At 39.4% G+C, this 13,843-nt stretch overlaps 1 protein-coding gene across 39 annotated transcripts in view; it reads left to right on the forward strand.

The window, feature by feature from the left end:
* Positions 1 to 13,843, forward strand: part of LOC129526398 (histone-lysine N-methyltransferase 2C-like) — a 73,644-nt gene that overhangs the window by 21,372 nt on the left and 38,429 nt on the right. The window contains exon 1 of one of the 39 annotated variants that reach the window (XM_063697116.1): positions 11,281 to 11,395. The exons of 37 other annotated variants lie outside the window; for them this stretch is intronic. The gene's annotated coding sequence lies outside the window, so the exon portion shown is untranslated. Of the gene's footprint in view, positions 1 to 11,280; positions 11,396 to 13,843 lie in introns of those variants that run through there. One more of the 39 variants, XM_063697096.1, reaches the window with a different exon arrangement.

Genomic DNA, 13,843 nt, shown 5'->3' on the forward strand with positions numbered 1-13,843 from the left:
TACAATGAAATTGTGCTTCCTGGTGGTTCTGATGTGGCTTAAGGCAAGTTCATTTAACACTGCGCTTTCAATAAGATAATGCATGCGGGATGCTGAGCACAGTGCCTTTAAGACACTTAACGGGATATGAGAACAGTTCCATAGCCCTTCATTTTTACTTTTGATTAAGAGTTGTTTACTAATAACTAACTGGGTGAGTTATAAATGGGGAAGTAGGGTCATTGTGAAGTGGCTATGAAATAGCATAGAGGATATATTTAAAAAGGTGTATTTTTACTACATATTTTCAAACTACATATTTCATTTTAGTTTGGAGAACTTTACTGAAGAATAAAGAAGTAGTAGTATGTGAGTTTGGATCATTTCTATGGTTAGGTGGTGGCTGCACTAAGGCCTTTCCAATTCTTAGTCCTGTGAGAGGTAGATAGGGTTGTGGGGGGTAGGGGAGAACAGATAAATGAGATATATTTATATTTTTTTTGCATGGTAACTTATAAGGCATTGCCAAGAGAGGGAATTCATTGGAGGCAAAGAAAAATATAAAACATAGTGTATATAGGGCTTTGTAGCATCCGTGGTTTCAGGCATTTATGGGAGCCAGGCAGGGGTGGGGTATGGGGTTGAAATGTATTTCCTATGGATAAGCACAGGACTACTTTATATCACTTAATCCAAGACCCTCTTACTGGTGAGGAATCCAGCATTTAAATTTATGTATGTATATGATAAAGCTAGAATTTTTCCATATCTGAGACTCAAAGCTCTTTGTATTTTCGTTTATGCTCCAGCTCTTTTGAGGAGCTTTAAAGTCTATTGACAAAGACAGGAAAAACAAGAATGGACATAGTGGCTCACGCCTGTAATTCCAGCACTTTGGTAGGCTGAGGCCTAGACCAGCCTGGTGAATATAGTGAAACCCCGTTATCTACTAAAAATACAAAAATTAGCCCAGTGTGGTGGTGTGTGCCTGTAATCCCAGCTACTCAGGAGGCTGAGGTAGGAGAATTGCTTGAACCTGGGAGGCAGAGGTTACAGTGAGCTGTGCCACTGCACTCCAGCCTGTGTGCCAGAGACTCTGTGTCAAAAAAAAAAAAGGCCAGGCACGTGGCGGCTCATGTCTGTAATCTCATTGCTTTGGGAGGCCAAGGCAGGCAGACTACCTAAGGTCAGGAGTTCGAGACCAGCCTGTTCAACATGGCAAAACCCTGTCTCTACTGAAAATACAAAAATTAGCTAGGCGTGGTGGCAGGCACCATAATCTCAGCTACTTGGGAGGCTGAGGAGGGAGAATGGCTAGCACCCGGGAGGCGGAGGTTGCAGTGAGCTGAGATGGCACCTGTCAGCGCACTTCAGCCTGGGTGACAGAGCAAGACTCTGTCTCAAACACAAAAAACAAACAACAACAAAAAACCTAGGAAAAACATACATGCAACAGAATGTTAAAGACGAGATTCTAAGGCTTTTTTTTTTTTTTTTTTTGGAGACAATCTCACTCTGTCGCCCGGGCTGGAGTGCAGTGGTGCAATCTTGGCTCACTGCAGCCTCCGCCTCCCTGGTTAAAGCAATTCTCTGCCTCAGCCTCCCAAGTAGCTGGGATTACAGGCGCCTGCCACCACGCCCGGCTAATTTTTGTAGTTTTAGTAGAGATGGGGTTTCACCATCTTAGCCAGGCTGGTCTTGAACTCCTGACCTCGTGATCCATCTGCCTTGGCCTCCCAAAGTGCTGGGATTACAGGCATGAGCCACTGCTCCTAGCAGAGATTCTAAGTTTTTTGAGAATAGTGACTGTGTTTCTTGGGTCTTGGCTCTATCTTATACATCTGGCACAGTGTGTGTGTGTAGCAGGTGTTTAATATTTGTTAAACACACGTGGTCCTTAATATCAAACAGCATGGGATTTAAGACATGAACTTGGGTTTGAGTCTCAGCACTTTCACTTCTTAGTTGTATGACCTTGGCCATTTAATCTCTTTGATCTTGAATTTCCTTATCCGAAAAATAGGGGACATACTAATTAACATCTATTGTGATGGGTTGTAATGAGAATTAAATGATAATGTGTACAAAATACCTAACTTGATTGGATTTGTGGTACGCAGTAGCTATAATGACCATTTTAACCCCAATATGAGAAGGATTCACTCATCACACTGTTGTATACTTCGTAGCTATTACTTCTTTAATCCCCAAGGACTTGTTTAAAAAAGTGTTCTTCAGTTTCTACTTCCCAGTTCCCTTGTGGAACTGGTAAAAATTTAAAATATCTTAACATAATATTTTATTTCAAATGATAAACAGTAAGGTAAAATGTGGTTTTTCTTGGACAACATATGGTAGAATGATGTCTAGAATATTTAGTTATGTCATTTAATACTTTTTTTCTTTACCAGTTTTTAAAAAAAATATTTTATTTTAGGTTCGGGGGTACACATGCAGGTTCGTTACATGGCTAGATTATGTAATGCCGAGGTTTGGCCTGCTAGCGCAGCCATCATCCAAAGTGACCCTAGTACCCAATAGGTAGTTTTCAACCTGTGTACCTCCTCTTCTACCTTCTCTTTTGGAATCTCTGGTCTATTACTTCCATCTTTATGTTCACATGTACTCATTGTTTAGCTCCCACTTAGAAATGAGACCATGTGGTATTTGATTTTCTGGTTCTGAGTTACTTCTTTTAGGATAAAGGATGAAAAAGAATGTAGCCTCCAGCTCCATCCATGTTGCTGTGAAGGACATGATTCCATTCTTTTTTATGGCTGTATATTTTTACCTTTTTTGCGAGGGGGAGAGGATTTAAATATGGACCAGCATAATGAAGAAAATATCTGTAATCCTACTATTCACATAACCCCTGCTAGTTTAAAAAAAGTTCATGTAGGCTGAGCATGGTGGCTCACACCTGTAATCCCAGCACTTTGGGAGTCCAAGGCTGGAGGATCACTTGAGCTTAAGAGTTTAAGACCAGCCTGAGTAACATAGTGAAACCTCACGTCTACAAAAAATAAAACTTAGCCAGGTATGGTGGTGCATGCCTGTAGTCCCAGCTACTTGGGAGGATTGCTTGAGGCCAAGAGTTTGAGGCTGCAGTAAGCTGTGATTGTGCCACTGCACTCCACCAGGCATTTAAAAAAAAAAAGTAAATAATTAGAAAATTTAAATAGTGTAAACTAGAGGCCTCTCCTATTAGTTTGCTAGAGCTACCATAACAAAATACCACAAACTGAGTGACATATGTGACACTATTTTTTTTTTTTTGAGACGCAGTCTCACTCTGTCGCCAGGCTGCACGATCTCGGCTCACTGCAGCCTCGGCCTCCCAGGTTCAAGTGATTCTCCTACCTCGGCCTCCCGAGTAGCTGGGACTTCCAGCCTCCAGAATTGAGAAATTTAATTTCTTTTAATTTTAAAAAATTAAGAGTGACACTCGGCCGGGTGCAGTGGCTCATGCCTATAATCCCAGCACTTTGGGAGGCTGAGGCGGGCAGATCACGAGACCAGGAGATCGAGACTATCCTGGCTAACACGGTGAAACCCCGTCTCTACTAAAAATACAAAAAGTTGGTCAGGCGTGGTGGCTCATGCCTGTAATCCCAGCACTTTGGGAGTCCGAGGTGGGCGGATCACCTGAGGTTGGGAGTTTGAGACCAGTATGACCAACACGGAGAAACCCCGTCTCTACTAAAAATACAAAATTAGCTGTGCATGGTGGTGCATGCCTGCAATCCCAGCTACTTGGGAGGCTGAGGCAGGAGAATCGCTTGAACCCGGGAGGCAGAGATTGCACTAACCCAGATCACGCCATTGCACTCCAGCCTGAGCAACAGGAGCAAAACTCCATCCCAGGAAAAAAAAAAAGTCTAAGTAGTCCCCAAAACATAAAATTTGAGCCTCAAATAAGAACTGTTTTAAAATTTTAATATATTGTGGTTTTTCGCCATATAATCCCAGGTATTCTTCAGGTTAGAACTCAGTTTCATAAAAAAGGGTGTGCTTGAAAAACTTACCAAAATCTCCTGATTAGATACTTTTTTCGTTTGTTTCTGTTTTTTTGAGACAGAGTCTCGCTCTGTCACCCAGGCTGGAGTGCGGTGGCACAATCTCGGCTTACTGCAACCTCGGCCTCCTGGGTTCAAGCGATTCTCCTGCCTCAGCCTCCCGAGTAGCTGGGACTACTGGCACACACCACCATGCCCGGCTAATTTTTGTATTTTTAGTAGAGACAGGGTTTCACCATGTCGACCAGGCTGGTCTTGAGCTCCTGACCTCAGGTGATCCACCCACCTTGGCCTTCCAAAGTGTTGGGATTACAGGCGTGATCCACCGTGCCTGGCCAGACCATACTTATTTAGCAGGTGTGGATATGTGTATTTAAACAGACTTACTTGTAAATAGATGTATAAATGTATACCCATAATGAATGAAATTGATGAAATTATATATATTTATATATTCATTATAAGGGGTTACATTTTTTCCCCCAGCCTAGAAAGCTTCACTACATAACATGATTATGTGGGAATTTGAGAATTGGATCGCTTTGCATTACTGTAAATGATAGAGCTTTATTTTAAAGTACTTTTTATTCTAAAGGTATATGTGCTTTTCATAAATTCAAATTCTAACAAAAGGTATACATCACAAGTTCAGTTTTACTCCCCAGAGGTTATCACTGGAAACTTTTTTTGTATATTTTTCCAGATGTTTTTGGTTTGTAGATAAGACATGTATGTATTTAGAAAAAAAGTACAGACATAGGCATATATGTTCTTTGAAAACAAATGGAATTAGTCCAGGCACGGTGGCTCACACCTGTAATCCCAGTGCTTTGGGAGGCCGAGGTGGGCGGATCATGAGGTCAGGAGATCGAGACCATCCTGGCTAACACGGTGAAACCCCGTCTCTACTAAAAAATACAAAAAATTAGCCGGGCATGGTGGTGGGCGCCTGTAGTCCCAGCTACTTGGGAGGCTGAGGCAGGAGAATGGTGTGAACCCGGGAGGCAGAGCTTGCAGCGAGCCGAGATGGCACCACTGCACTCCAGCCTGGGCCACAGAGCGAGACTCCGTCTCAAAAAAAAAAAAAAAAAAAAGGAACCACAAATGGAATTATACTATAAATACTGTTTTGTAACTTACATTTTTTTTGGCATACTAGTATATGTTATACATCTTTTCATAGGTATATCATGATTAACGTAGGTGCAGTTCAGTAATGATTGAAATGAAGTTTTCATTATATTCTATTTTTGAAAAATTACCAATAACTACATATATAACTGAAATCACATTATGTAACTGTCAGTATAAAGGAATGGCTCAGGTAAAACCAAATAGAAGTTGTATATTTAATATTTTTAATAATTTTTTAATTAAAAAGTTAAAACTGGTACTACATGGCTATTAGGGTAAGGAAGTATGATCTCTTTAACGTACATGGTATTTTAAAAATATCTTATTCTTGTGTGTCTTCTTGATTGTAAAACCCCACTTAACATTTTGGGCTTCTATTTATATCTTTTTATTTTAAAGTAACACTATTCTGTGGTTATTCTTGTGGCATATTAAAGTGATATTTTAAGGAATACTTAACCAAATTCTATATAAAATGTATCTACTCTAAGTTAGAAATCTTGGTGCCCTTACTGGTCTTATGATCTTGGAAGTCACTTAAGATCCTGAGCTCTGTATTAAGCCAGTGCTGGTTCAAGTTCTGGATCTACCATTGAATAATTGACCATGACTTCTTTATACTTCAGTTTCCCCAACTGTTGAATAGGAATAATGATTGTTGTGATGAGTCCATAAAAAATACAGTCTTACTGACTTTATGGTGGCCGAAATTTCAAGAGTAACACAGTAACAGTTAAGTCATACTGGGACTCAGGCTAATCTTTTCTCCGTTGCCCTAGGCATTGATGTCCACCTGGCAAATGAGGGTGAGAAGTGGTGAGGGACTGCGTGGGAGGTTTGGGGACAAGGCCTGGGAGTAGTAAAGAGGCATCTTTCACTTTTGCCAACATTTCGTTGTCCAGACCAGTCATGTGAAAGGGAAGCTGGGAAATGTAGTTTAGCCATATGCCAGGAGGAAAAGGGAACGCTTTGGTAAATAGCCAGTTTTTGCCACCAGTGCTAAGCACAGTTCCTGGAAGATGGTTTTCAAGTCATTAAGCAGGTCACTTTTCACCTCTCCAGGTCCGTGTTTCTTTCTGTAAAGTGGGAAGGGGGATGATAATGAAAACTTGTATGAAGCACTGTTTTGGGAGAACTATATGTTATAACCATCTTAACTCACTTAATTCTTACAAAAGTCCTCTGAAGTAAAGACTATTATTGTCCTTTTTTTGTTTTTTTCTTTTTTAACAGCTGAGGAAGCTAAGGCTCAGAGTGAGTCATGGACACAGGATTTGAACCCAGGCAGTCTTTTCTGTAGGGTCTGTGCTTTTATTTATTTTTATTTTTATTAATTGTTTTTTGAGATGGAGTCTCATTCTGTCGCCCAGGCTGGAGTGCAGTGGTGTGATCTCAGCTCACTGCAACCTCACCTCTCAGGTTCAAGCACTTCTCCTCTCTCAGCCTCCCAAGTAGCTGGGATTATAGGTGAGTGCTACCATGCCAGGCTAATTTTTGTATTTTTAGTAGAGTCGGGGTTTCACTGTGTTGGCCAGGCTGGTCTTGAACTCCTGACCTCAGGTGGTTCACCTGCTTTAGCCTCCCAAAGTGCTGGGATTACAGGCATGAGCCGCTGCACCTGGCCTCAGGCATAATGTGATATCATTTATAAATATTAGAGAATGTAGTTCTAAAAAGTGAAGGCTTAAGAAAAACCTAATACCACCATCATACTTAAAAAAAAATTGACAGTTAAATCCATAATATCATCAAATATTCTATGTTCAGGTAAACATGTCTCAGTTTTTAAAAGTATTTGAATAAGCCTTACATATTGCGATTAAGTCTCTTAATCTGTAGGTTACCGCCTTCCTTTTTATTCTTGCAATTTATTTGTTAAAGAAATGGGTTATTTGCCCTGTAGAGTTCCCGTAGTCAGGATTTTGCTGATTCCTGAGATTCAATACCAGGTTTATCACTGATGTTTCTCTATTTTCTGCATTTCCAAATGAGTAGTTGGAACCAGAGGCTTGGTCAGAGTCAGGTTCAGTCTTATTTTACAAGACTGCTTCGTAGTTGTGGTGCATTCTTTTATCAGGAGGCACAAAATGTGATTTTCTCTTTTTGTGACACTAGCAACTGTTGGTGACTAATGCCTAGATCCGTTGATTCATTAAGGGTTGTAAAATGATAATGTTCTAGTTGTGTTACTCCTTCATTTTATTATCTGGAATAGTGTTTTATAAAAAGAAAAGTTTCCATCGCCTCTTACTTGGTTGCCCAGTGTAACCGTTCATATGGTAAAGGCAGAATAAATGTTTGCTTGTTTACCTTTCTTTACCAGTTTCCAGTGTAGTCAGTAGGTTCACTGTATTTTCCAGCTGTGATTAATAAATTTTTTAAATTATTATTTTTAATGTATCTGTTACTGTATAGGACAGTATCTGGAAATACCCAAAGACAAGATCTCTAAAGAAGTCATTGGCTAGTGGTGGATCATTGCAGTGTGGTGGTGGTGGTGGTGGTAGTGGTGGTGGTAGTGGTGGTAGTGGTGGTGGTGGTGGTGGTGATGGTGGTAGTGGTGATGGTGGTGGTGGTAGTCGTGGTGGTGGTAGTGGTGGTGGTGGTGGTGGTGGTGGTAGTGGTGGTGATGGTGGTGGTAGTGGTGATGGTGGTGGTGATGGTGGTGATGGTGGTGGTAGTGGTAGTGGTGATGGTGGTAGTGGTGATGGTGGTGGTGGTGGTGGTGGTGATGGTGGTGGTGATGGTGGTGGTGGTGGTGGTGGTGATGGTGGTGGTGGTGGTGGTGATGGTGGTGGTCGTGGTTTTAGTAGTGATGGTGGTGGTGATGGTGATGGTGGTGGTGGTAGTGGTAGTGGTGGTGGTGGTAGTGGTGGTGGTGGTAGTGGTGGTGGTGGTAGTGGTGGTGGTGATGGTGGTGGTGATGGTGGTAGTGGTGATGGTGGTGGTGGTGATGGTGGTGGTAGTGGTGATGGTGATGGTGGTAGTGGTAGTGGTGGTGGTGGTAGTGGTGGTGGTGGTGGTGGTGATGGTGGTGGTAGTGGTGATGGTGGTGGTGGTGATGGTGATGGTGGTGGTGGTAGTGGTGGTGGTGATGGTGGTGGTGATGGTGGTAGTGGTGATGGTGGTGGTAGTGGTGATGGTGGTGGTGGTGGTGGTGGTAGTGGTGATGGTGGTGGTGGTGGTGGTAGTGGTGGTGGTGGTCGTGGTTTTAGTGGTGGTGGTGATGGTGGTGGTGGTGGTGGTGGTGATGGTGGTGGTGCTGGTGGTGCTGGTGGTAGTGGTGGTGGTGGTGGTGGTGGTAGTGGTGGTGATGGTGGTGGTGCTGGTGGTGCTGGTGGTAGTGGTGGTGGTGGTGGTAGTGGTGATGGTGGTGGTGGTGGTGGTAGTGGTGGTGGTGGTCGTGGTTTTAGTGGTAATGGTGGTGGTGGTGGTGGTGGTGGTGTTATGCACATGGGGGATAATATAGCAGAGGCATTTAGCTTGAAATCAGGAAAGAGCTCTGGAGTTATCCTTGAGCTGTGTTTTGAAGGAGGTTGAGTAGCAGTTTGCTATTGGAGGAGGTAGAGGTTACTTTTCAGGCAGAGGGAGCAGCATGTGCGAAGGCTCTGAGATGTGAGAGTTTGTTACTGAAGAAATTTGGTAGGGCTGGAAGCTCAGTGAGCTTGGTGCGAGAGAGTCAAGAAATGAGGCTTTAGAGGTAGTATGGGTTTTAAGTCATTGAAGGAATAGTTTTGATTTAACTCTGAAGGCCATGGAGAGACATTGAAAGGTTTTATCCAAGTGAATGATGGAAGGAACAAACTGTGGAACCCTTGGGGCAGCACTGAGAAGAGCGACTCATGATGCCCCTTTTCTGAACTGCTTATACAGATTTGATTCTCATTCTTGGCATTACTCCTGATTCCTCCTTCGTCTACATGCACACGCACCTACACACACACACAAACACACACAGAGACACACGTCTGCCTCTCGGATCTCCTTCTAGAGTCTTAGTTCTTGTTTTTTTCAGAATTTGGGCAACTTGCAAGGCTAGAAAAGAGGCCATCTAAAAAAGTGATTGCTGTTGAAAAGTTGCTGCTCCCGTCCTAGCGTCTGTATACTTTTCCATTTCTAGAGATCTGAGAGTTCCATTTGATGTACATTGCTGCCAGCACTGGATATTGCCACTGTTTCTAAATTTTAGCCATCTGGTTGGCATTTAGTGACAATTTATTGTGGGTTTGATTTTGCATTCTCTGATGATTAATTAGATTGAGGCTCTTTTTATGTGTTTTTTTTGCCATTTGTGTATCTTTGGTGACATGTCTGTTAAAGTATTTTGTCTCTACCACCATTTTTTTCCAGTTGATTTGCTTGTCATCTTCTTGAGTTGTAAGATTTTTTTTTATATATTATTCACACAAGTCAGTTATTGGAGATGCATTTTATAAATATTTTTGCCTAATGTGTGACTTGTTTTCATTTATTTAACAATGTTTATTGAACAGCAGAGGGTTTCATTTTGATGACATTTGTTATTTGTTAATTTTTTGGAAGTTGAAAAAATTATGCTCTTTATGCTTTATTAAAAAATCTTTGCTTGCCGCAGTGTTACTTATAGGTTTAAAAAATCCATTTGTGGCACATGTATACATATGTAACTAACCTGCACAATGTGCACATGTACCCTAAAACTTAAAGTATAATAAAAAAAAAGATGAAAAGATAACTCAGAAAAAAAAATCCATTTGTGGTTAAATTACACATGATAAGAGAATACGAGATAAGATTCATGTTTCTTTGTTTTCCATATGAATTATTTGGCAGTTCCAACATCATTCTAAAAGATTATTTATTGCTCTCTTGAATTATCTTGGCCCGTTGGTCAAAAACTAATTGAATATGGGAAAGTTTGCCTATTTCTCTATTTTCTGTTCTTCTGACTTGTCTCTCCTTTTACCAAAACCAAGCATAAAAAAGATTTTTTTTTCAAAATCATGAGTTGATATTTATGTTTTCAGTTTAATTCAATAGCACAATTACATATCTTTAAAACAATTTTATACCTGTAGCTAAGCTATAGTTGTATATTTTCTTTTAATATCATCTTTCCTATAACTGAAAAAGTCATTAAAAGAAGAAAAGATTATTGTTTTTGTTTCAATTTCAAAGTAATCAAAACTAAGTGTACTAGTATTAAATAGTTAAAGATAGATCAATAATGAAATTTAATGTTGTTGCTTTTTGCTATCTTTTTTGAGTTTACTAGTGATGTAAAAGATTTGAGTTATTTGCTGTGATTATATAAATACTCTTTTGATGCATAATTCAGCTGTTAACATCATGTTAATTTGTGGCATTAATAATTTTACTGATAGCCCTTCCGTGATTCTGATTTTTGGTAGTGGTTTTTACCTGGTAAGTAACATTTTGTCAGCTGGTAGGTACTGGAAATCTGCTTTATCACTTCTTTTTTAAGAAAAGTGGAAAACACAAACAGTTTGTTCACCAAAGTTATATTTCAAGGATTCCATTCAACCAGAATCTGGTTCACCTTATTGACTCAACTTGGGGGTATATGTACTAGATTTTTACATACATCTGTTTGGAGAAACTCGTTTTATCTGTGTAATGTTTGTAAGACCAGAAGTTCTTTTACTGTTCTTGAAATAAAACTTTTAAGAAGCTGAGTATTCTTGTTAGTTTCAAATTTGGACTAAAATTACACCAAGGTTTTGGACTAAAGAGGAAGCAAATAATCTGTTCTTATGTTCTTAAAAGACACGATTTAAGTGTATCCAACTAGATTCTTAGTGTGTCTGTGTTTACTCCTACTCAAATGAAAGCTTTTAAATTTTTTCCCACTTTTTGAAGTATTTAACTCTTTTGTAATATGCAGTGTTTTCTTATTAACTTTAAAGTTGTGTTAAGCAAACATGTTTAAATTAATATTTCAATTTCAAAAACCCTAATTTGAAACAATAAATTTTATCATTGTATACATTATGAGCTTTTAAGAATAACCAAAAAAATGGGGGTGGATGTTTTATGTGGAAGTTATGTGTATCCCTTTTCTGCTTTTGGCTAAGGACAGATATCTTAGAATTAGCTTTATGGTGCATTCATCTATCTGATTATTTCAGTTAATATCATCTTAATATAATACAGGTTACTTGAGAAGAAAAACTCTTAACCCAGTATTGGAGAGATGCCAGGTAGGATACTAACCTTGATATAGGATTTCATGTGAGAAAGATAAAGGAAAATATTTTCCATTAAAGGTGAGTTTTTATCTAAAATTCTCTTAATTTTCTAAAAAATCTTAATTTTTCTAAAAATATGTTGAAGAATTATATATAAAATTCACTTTGCTATATATAGAGCAAGTGAATAATAGGTACACATTTCTAGGAATACACAAAATATTAGAACCTATATACCAAAATCACATCAGGAAACAAATAATAGCGCCCCAGACATTCCATTCAAGCCTCCTGTTGGTTACTAGTCCTAACTCCCCAGAGACATGCACTATCATCTAGTAACAACATAGGTGAGTCTTGCCTATGTTTGTACTTTGCGTAATTGGCTTTGTACTTCGTATAATTGAGCTACTAAGTACTGTTTTCTGTCATCTTTCACGTATATATTTGTGAGATAAATCCCAATTGTTCCTTCCAGTCGTTTATTTTTCTCCTTGATATATAGTATTCTGCTGTTAAGAGTACTATAATTTATTTATTTTACCGTTGGGCATTTTGAGGACTTTCAATTTGAGGTCATTATGAATTGTGTTCTGTGAACATTGCAGTACATTTCTTTTGGTTGACACTGAGAGTATTTTATGGATTCTAACCCCAAAGTGGTTACTTTCTTTTCTTACTTTCTTTTTTATTTTTTATTTTTTTGAGACAAAGCCCAGCTCTGTCACCCAGGCTGGAGTGCAGTGGCGCAATCTTGGCTCACTGCAACCTCCACCTCCCGGGTTCAAGCGATTCTCCTGCCTCAGCCTCTCGAGTAGCTAGGATTACAGGTGTGCACCACCACGCCTGGCTAATTTTTGTATTTTTTTTTTTGGTAGAAATGGGGTTTCGCCATGTTGGCCAGGTTGGTCTTGAACTCCTGGTCTCAAGTGATCCGCCTGCCTTGGCCTCCCAAAGTGCTGGGATTACATGCACGAGCCACCGTGCCTGGTTATATGTTATTTTCTTACAACCTAAATAAAAACCATTATGTAAACAAGACAAAATACTCAGTACATTTCCATAGTCGATGAATTTGTCTTTATTACTTGTATATAAATAATTATGAACTGCTTGAGTTCAGTTCCTTTTTCATTTCCTGACTCTATGGACTTGAACAAGGAAATTTAACCTCTCTGCTTCGTTTGTAAAATGAAAAATAGTGATATCTACCTAAAGTGGTGGTGGTTAGACGGGAATAAAGTAATTTCTTTTTTTTGTTTTTGTTTTTGTTTTTGAGATGGAGTCTCACTCTGTTGCCCAGGCTGGAGTGCAGTGGCATGATCTCAGCTCACTGCAACCTCTACCTCCTGGGTTCAACTGATTCTCCTGCCTCAGCCTTCCAAGTAGCTGGGATTACAGGCGCCTGCCACCAGGCCCAGCTAATTTTTCTATTTTTAATAGAAACGGGGTCTCACCATGTTGGCCAGGGTGGTCTAAAACTCCTGACCTCAGGTGATCCACCCACCTCTGCCTTCCAAAGTGTTGGGATTACATGCGTGAGCCACTGTGCCTGACATAGATGGGAATAAAGTAATTCTTATAAAGTACTTGGCTTAGCTGCTGGCAAATAATAATGCTTACTGATTCTTGCATATTACCCATAGTTTATTGGCTAACTTTATGTCTTCTTTAAATTATGAAATTCTATAAAGTATCCTTGTCTATTTTAAAATTATACTCATTTTTATAACTTACATGCTTTATTTGTATATATCCAGGATACCAGATATTTGTAATTCAAATTGGAGGTTATTTTTTGTCATTTGATTTTTTTTTCTGTAATGTGTGTTCTCACCACATAGAAGTTTTTACATTTTTATGTAGTCAGATTTATTCATGTTTTTATTTATGGTTATGTTAAAGATTATAGCTATTAGGGACCTATTTCTTCAGGGTTTATAATTTATGTATGTTGTTACAAATAGAGAAATTACTTTTCTTTGACCCAATAGGTAGAGGGCACTTTTGTGGACTCAGAAAGCTTGCCTCTCCTATTTTATTTTAGGAAAATTTCTGAGATTCTGCCTCCTCATTTCCAAGCCAGAGTTTAAAATATTTACATTTTTACTTCATAGTGTTAAGACATTGTGTAATGTAAGTATAATGTGTAAAAAAAATCTTAAAAATCTAATAGTGATTTGGCAGAGACCAAAGCATGGAGGGCCTTGAAATGCTGCTCTATTTGTTATCTATTATTATAAAGCAATTAACATAAACTTAATATCTTAAAACAGCACCAATTTACTTAGGTCAGAACTCAGGGCAGGCTCAACTGTGCTCTCTGTTTAAGGTCTCACAAGATTCAAATCAAGGTGTTACCTGGGTGGAGGCTCCAGGGGTGAATCCTCTTCTGGTGCATTCAGGTGTGGGAGGAATTCAGTTCTATGCAGTAGTAGGGCTGAGCTCGCCATTTTCTTTTTCTTTTATTTTTTTTGAGACAGAGTCTTGCTCTGTCGCACAGGCTGGAGTGCAGTGGTGCAGTCT

Source organism: Gorilla gorilla, chromosome 14 (assembly GCF_029281585.2).
Source record: "Gorilla gorilla gorilla isolate KB3781 chromosome 14, NHGRI_mGorGor1-v2.1_pri, whole genome shotgun sequence".
NCBI lineage: Eukaryota > Metazoa > Chordata > Mammalia > Primates > Hominidae > Gorilla > Gorilla gorilla.